A 6,604-nucleotide genomic window follows, 5' to 3' on the forward strand; every position below is an offset into this window, starting at 1 on the left:
AACCAGCCCCAAAAAGAGGGGACCAGACTACCCCAGACGAAGGGAGACACAAAAAGGCCCCAAATGAGTGACAACAGCCCCACAAAGACAACAGCCCAAGCCCAACAGAGGACAACAGAACCCCACGAGGACAACAGCCCACAGCAGCTGGACAGCTCCCACTGGAAACAGCCCAAGCATCAGTACTGGACAACACCGCCCCACAGTGGACAACAGCCCCACAGAGGACAACCAGTCCCCCACAGTAGGACCAAAACAGCCCACATAGGGACACCCAGCCCAAATAGAGGACAACAGGCCCCACAAGACAACAGCCCCAAGAGGCAAGGACAAACAGCCCCAAAAGACGACCCCAAAGCCCCCAAACAGGACAACAAGCCCCACAGGAAGCAACAGCCCCACAGGGACAACAGCCCCACAAAGGACAACAGCCCCAAAGAGGACAACAGCCCCCCACAGAGGACAACAGCCCCACAGAGGACAACAGCACAAGAGGACAAAACCCCAAAGAGAGACAACAGCCCCACATAGAGGACAACAGCCCCAAAGAGGGGACAACAGCCCCACAGAGGACAAACAGCCCACAGGGGAACAACAGCCCACAGTGGACAACAGGCTCCCCACAGTGGAACAACCAGCCCCCACCGGACAACAGCCCCACAGAGGACAACAAGCGCCACAGTGAACAACAGACACCCACAGAGGACAACAGCCCCCACAGAGGACAACAGCCCCACAGAGACAACAGCCCCAAGAGGACAACAGCCCCAAGAACGACAATAGCCCCAACAAAGAGGAACAACAGCCCCACAGTGGACAACAGCCCCACAGGGACAACAGCCCACAAAGGACAACAGCCCCAAAGAGGACAACAGCCCAAGAGGGACAACAGCCCCAACCAGACAACAAGCCCCAGAGGACAACAGCCCCAAAGAGAACAACAGCCCCACAGAGACAAAGCCCCACAGAGGCAACAGCCCCACAGAGGACAACAGCCCACAGAGGACAACAGCCCCACAGAGGACACAGCCCACAGAGGACAATAGCCCACAGAGGACAATTTACTATAGTGAAGACCCTACAGTGCAGAACATAACAGAGAAGACACTATAGAGAGGACATACTTGAAGAGACTAACATTGAAGGACACTACATTGAAGAGCACTACATTGAAGGACAACTACATTGATAGAACACTACATTGAAGGACACTACATTAAGAACACTACATTGAAGGAACACTACATTGAAGAGCACTACTTGAAGAACACCTACATGAAGACACTACATGAAAGGACACTACATTGAAACACTAACATTTGAAGGACACTACATTGAAGACACTACATTGAAGAACACTACATTGAAGAAAACACTACATTGAAGAACACTACATTGAAGGACCACTACATTGAAGAACACTACATTGAAGGACACTACATTGAAGAACATACATTGAAGGACACTACATTGAAGAACACTACATTGAAGGACACTACATTGAAGAACACTACTTGCAACTCTACAGAGACGCTGATGTGGACACCGTCAACGGTAAGGTTAACAGAACGGCTCTTTTCCAATTTCTGTGTTCTCCACTTTGACTCCCACTGCTTCATAGACTTAGATAGACTAACTTCAATTCCCTAGTCTGTTCACTGTTCACTGGTGTACTGCATCCCCACCCTGACACGAGCTCTGTCTACCCACAGGGAACACCACAGATATCAATGACAACAGGTAAGACCACTGTCACTGACCTGCCTTGCTCTTTGTGTTTAATCCTGCCGTAATCCCTGCAGCCAACACAACACTGACTACTCGCTTAATAATTAATTGTCATTGATTGGATTTATAAAGCCCTTTTGTAGTACGCTCGAAGCACTTAGCGCTTTAGTTAGCTGACTAGACAACAACAGTAGCATTAGCAAACCTTGTTAAATATATTCTATTGTTGAACCTGAAGACTGACACTCCTACACTTGTCCCTCACTGCTTCCCGTCCCATCACTGCTATGCTGCTGTGCTTGTGGTTTCCTCCTGCTGCTACGGCCATTCTTCCTGACTCCTACTGTTTTCCCTGCCTGGTGCTGTGGTATAGCTTGTCTCTGAGTGGTCCACTCTGCTCGTGTCCAGGAGTTGATGGCAGCACTGCGACAACCAGAACCAGGGACAGCCCAGCCAAGCTCCACCACGTCATCCAGCCAGAACAGGCTCCCAGCTAGTGACCCGGCTCCTCACGTGAGGGAGGAAGGGAATGAGGAGAAATGAATGAGTATTCATAACAGACATTCTAAGATGGCAGATTCACTTACTTGTGTATTTCTATACACCTGCCCTCTCGTCTCACTCTCTCTCTCAATTCAATTTCAAGTTCCAATTTAAGGGCTTTATTGCTTTGGGAACGTGAACTAGATAAACTCTAGATCTCTCTCTCTCCTCTCTCCTCTTGCTCTCTCTTCTCTCTTTCTCTCTCTCTCTCTCTCTCTCCTTTTCTCTCTCCCTCTTTTCGCTCTCTCTTTCTCTCTCTCTGTCTCTCCTTTTCTCTCTCCCTCTTTGTTGCTCTCTCTTCTCTCTCTCTCGCTCTCTTTATTGCTATCTTTCTCTCTTTTTCTCTCTCTTTTCTCTCTCTCTCTCCCTCTTTGTCGCTCTCTCTCTCTCCTTTTCTCTCTCCCTCTTTGTCGCTCTCTCTTTTCTCTCTCTCTGCTCTCCTTTTCTCTCTCCTCTTTGTTCTCTCTCTTTCTCTCTCTCTCTGCTCTCTTATTGCTACTCTTCTCTCTCTCCTCTCTCTTTTTCTCTCTGCTTCTTCTTCTTTCCCTTCTTCCCTTCTCTCTTCCCATCCTCTTCCTCCTTCCTTCATCTCCTTCCTCTCCCCTCTCTCTTTGTCTCTCTCCCGCTCTTGTTTTCTCTCTTTTTCTCTCTCCCTCTCTTTCTCTCGCTCTCTTTTTCTCTCTCTACTCTCTCTCCCTCTCTCTCTCTTTTTCTCTCTCCCTCTCTTTCTCTCACTCTTTTTCTCTCTCTATCTCTCTCGTCTTGTCTCTATCTCTGGGAAACAGGGGAGGGGAGAGGAACACTGAATATATTTATGCAGAGTTCCATATGGTGATCGAGCCACTCACAGACCTAATATTGGGTATATAGAAGAATTATTGTTAGTATGGCTTTTCATCTTGCCCTTCTGATTGGTTAGGAGGAAATGCAGCATATTAATAGTGATTTGGCATATTTAGCTGATGTAGACTGGTGAAATTCATCCCAACAGTTTTTTTCACAATAAAGATTCCATATCGACATATAGTGTATGCCTGGTGCTTGTTTATTTGGACATCATTGCATTGTTTGTTTCTTCTCTCTCTCCTCTCTCTCTCTCTCTCTCTCTCGCTCTTCTCTCTCTCTCTCTCTCTCTCTCCTCTCTCTCTCTCTTCCTCTCTCTCTCTCTCTCGCTCTCTCTCCTCTCTCTCCAGGTTCTGCCAAGACCCCCTCATAAATCTGCATGCTGCTGATCAGTGACCTTCTGATCTCCCTCCCCCCTCTCCTCCTCCCTCTCCTCCCCTTTCCCAGTAAGAAGGTCTCTCTCCCTCTCCACCCCCCTTTCCCCGAGTAAGACGTCTCTCTCCCTCTCTCCCCCCTTTCCAGTAAGACGGTCCTCTCCCTCTCCTCCCCCTTTCCCAGTAAGAGGGCTCTCCTCTCCTCCCCCCTTTCCCAGTAAGACGGTCTCTCTCCCTCTCCTCCCCCTTTCCCAGTAAGACCGTCTCTCTCCTCTCCTCCCCCTTTCCCAGTAAGAACGGTCTCTCTCCCTCTCTCTCCCCCTTTCCCAGTAAGCCGTCTCTCTCCCTCTCCTCCCCCCTTTCCCAGTTAAGGAACGGTCTCTCTCCCTCTCCTCCCCCCTTTACCCAGTAAACTGTCTCTCTCCTCTCCTCCCCCCTTTCCCAGTAAGAAGTCTCCTCCCTCTCCTCCCCCTTTCCCAGTAAGACGTCTCTCTCCCTTCTCCTCCCCCTTCCCAGTAAGAGTCTCTCTCCCTCTCCTCCCCCTTTCCCAGTAAAGACCGTTCTCTCCTCTCCTCCCCCTTTCCAGTAAGACGTCTCTCTCCCTCTCCCCCCCTTTCCCAGTAGAAGGTCTCTCTCCCTCTCCTCCCCCTCTTCCCAGTAAGAACGTCTCTCTCCCTCTCCTCCCCCCTTTCCCAGTAAGACCGTTTCTCTCCCTCTCCTTCCCCCTTCCAGTAAGACGTCTCTCTCCCTCTCCTCCCCCCTTTCCAGTAAGGACCGTCTCTCCCCTTCCCTCCCCCTTTCCAGTAAGACGGTCTCTCTCCCTCTCCTCCCCCGTTCCCAGTAAGACGTCTCTCTCCCTCTCTCCCCCCTTTCCCAGTAAGAGGTCTCTCTCCCTCTCCTCCCCCTTTCCCAGTAAGAACGTCTCTCTCCCTCTCCTCCCCCCTTTCCCAGTAAGAAGGCTCTCTCTCCCTCTCCTCCCCCTTTCCCAGTAAGACGTCTCTCTCCCTCTCCTCCCCCTTTCCAGTAAGACGGTCTCTCTCCCTCTCCTCCCCCCTTTCCCAGTAAGACGGTCTCTCTCCCTCCCTCCCCCCTCCAGTAGACGGTCTCTCTCCCTCTCTCCCCCTTTCCCAGTAAGACGGTCTCTCTCCCTCTCCTCCCCCCTTTCCCAGTAAGACCGTCTCTTCCCTCTCCTCCCCCCTTTCCCAGTAAGACCGTCTCTCTCCCTCTCCTCCCCCCTTTCCCAGTAAGACGGTCTCTCTCCCTCTCCTCCCCCTTTCCCAGTAGAACTGTCTCTCTCCCTCTTCCTCTCTCCGTAGAAACTCTCTGTAGCCCCCCCCCCCCCCTCTCCCTCTCTCCTCCTTTCCCCCCTCTCCCCCATTCTGCTTGCTGACTGTCCGTGTACTCTCTTGAACCGTTTGTTTAATCATTTGTTGGTGATATGAATATAACGTACTGTACTAAATAGGCTATGTATGGGAGTGTAGGACCAGTGGTTTAGAAAGCACTGTAAATTAACCACTAGAATTGGCAGCTTCCTCTTCCTCTGAGCCCTGACCCTTTTGGGATGACCTGTGGTCAAGGCTGTTGGAGAGAGGGTGTGGTGTTCTGTGTGGCCACTAGGGCGCGCTCTTGCTGCTCCTCGCTTTAGTGCGGGTAAGTGAGATAATTTTTTTAGGCTATTTTGGGTTAAATCTGTTGGAAAACAGACAATAACCTGACCTAACAACCACCTTGCGATTGAAGATTGATAGAAGTAAACGCACACGGCATAGCCTTAATACATTTCTAATAAACCTGCTCATACATTTTTCACTCTATACAATTCATGTACAGTACATTACATTTACATTTAAGTCATTTAGCAGACGCTCTTATCCAGAGCGACTTACAAATTGGACCAGTCAAAAGTCTTAGAACATCTACTCATTCAAGGGTTTTTCTTTATTTTTACTATTTTCTACATTGTAGAATAATAGTGAAGACATCAAAACTATGACATAACAAATCTTATTATTATTTATATATWTTTTTTACCTTTATTTTAACTAGGCAAGTCAATTAAGAACAATTTCTTATTGACAGTGACGGCCTASGACTTTTACCATATGACTGGTGTCATACGTCTAGTGGTTGTGTAGTAGTCCTAGTTGCTATCTGAGCTGGTTAACATATCAGACCGATGTTTCTTTCACCTCCTTAACTAGCGTTAGGATCACTTCCATTTCAATTCAAAGTTGAAAGTTCCTGTTTACTTCCTGAATTGACTGAAAGGAAATGAAATTGAATCCAACCCTGATGTCCTCACTATAAAGACAACAGGTGACGACTTCTCTTGCTTCCAGTATGTCCTGTCGTGTTGTCAGGCTCTGAGATATATATATATTTACATATCTGCTCAGGTCTAGATTGAATGGACAGAGTACTGTAGGTAGGGGGCAGATCACGATCCCCGTGCTGTTAGCAGTGGTTTAAACGCCATGACTCAGAACCTCAGATGAAGCGGACAGCAGCATCGTGCTCAGTAAATAGCTGATATACAGTCAGTAGATGAGTTAGGGTCATAGGTCATCCTCAAACTTCCTACAGCAGGCTCTGTGTTGTACTTGTATGTGTGTATATTACCCTGACTATAGAATAACAGCTGCTACAGTCAGACGCAAACAAGCATGTCTGTTGTATGCGGACGCTTCAACCGAGCACTTCAAGGCTAGCCTGGGTGCCAGGCTGTTTTCGGCTCTCTTGCCAACTCCTTATGGAATGGATGACAATGCCAATGGAGTAGGTGGATGCACAAACTGTTCTGGGACCAGGCTACTTCACGGCTGGCTTTCAGAGTAATGTATGCTTTTAATGTGTGATGACTTTAATGCAGTAACTCATGGTTTACATCAAATAGGTTATCTGATATGAGAGTAAACTACTAGTGTCTGAGAACTAGGAAAAGTCTGGCAAAAAAATCAGGACTTTAATTTTATTTTCAGTGCTTTTCTATGCATCGATCTATACAGAGAGAGAGAAAGGGATATTTTGGAGCTGTAACATATTGTACTACTGTATCCAGACATGGGCTCAAATACTACTTGAAATCTTAGCAGCAGTTGTGACGTGTGTGTAGT

The 6,604-nt window shown here is 48.3% G+C and overlaps 1 long non-coding RNA gene across 1 annotated transcript; it reads left to right on the plus strand.

The window, feature by feature from the left end:
• Window positions 1-1,335: 1,335 nt before the first annotated feature.
• On the plus strand, window positions 1,336-2,261 carry LOC139024145 (uncharacterized). The gene is made up of 3 exons (XR_011475442.1): window positions 1,336-1,554; window positions 1,713-1,740; window positions 2,137-2,261. It is a non-coding gene; the product is annotated as an uncharacterized lncRNA (long non-coding RNA).
• Window positions 2,262-6,604: the final 4,343 nt, after the last annotated feature.

This window comes from Salvelinus sp. IW2-2015, unplaced genomic scaffold (genome assembly GCF_002910315.2).
Source record: "Salvelinus sp. IW2-2015 unplaced genomic scaffold, ASM291031v2 Un_scaffold1085, whole genome shotgun sequence".
NCBI lineage: Eukaryota > Metazoa > Chordata > Actinopteri > Salmoniformes > Salmonidae > Salvelinus > Salvelinus sp. IW2-2015.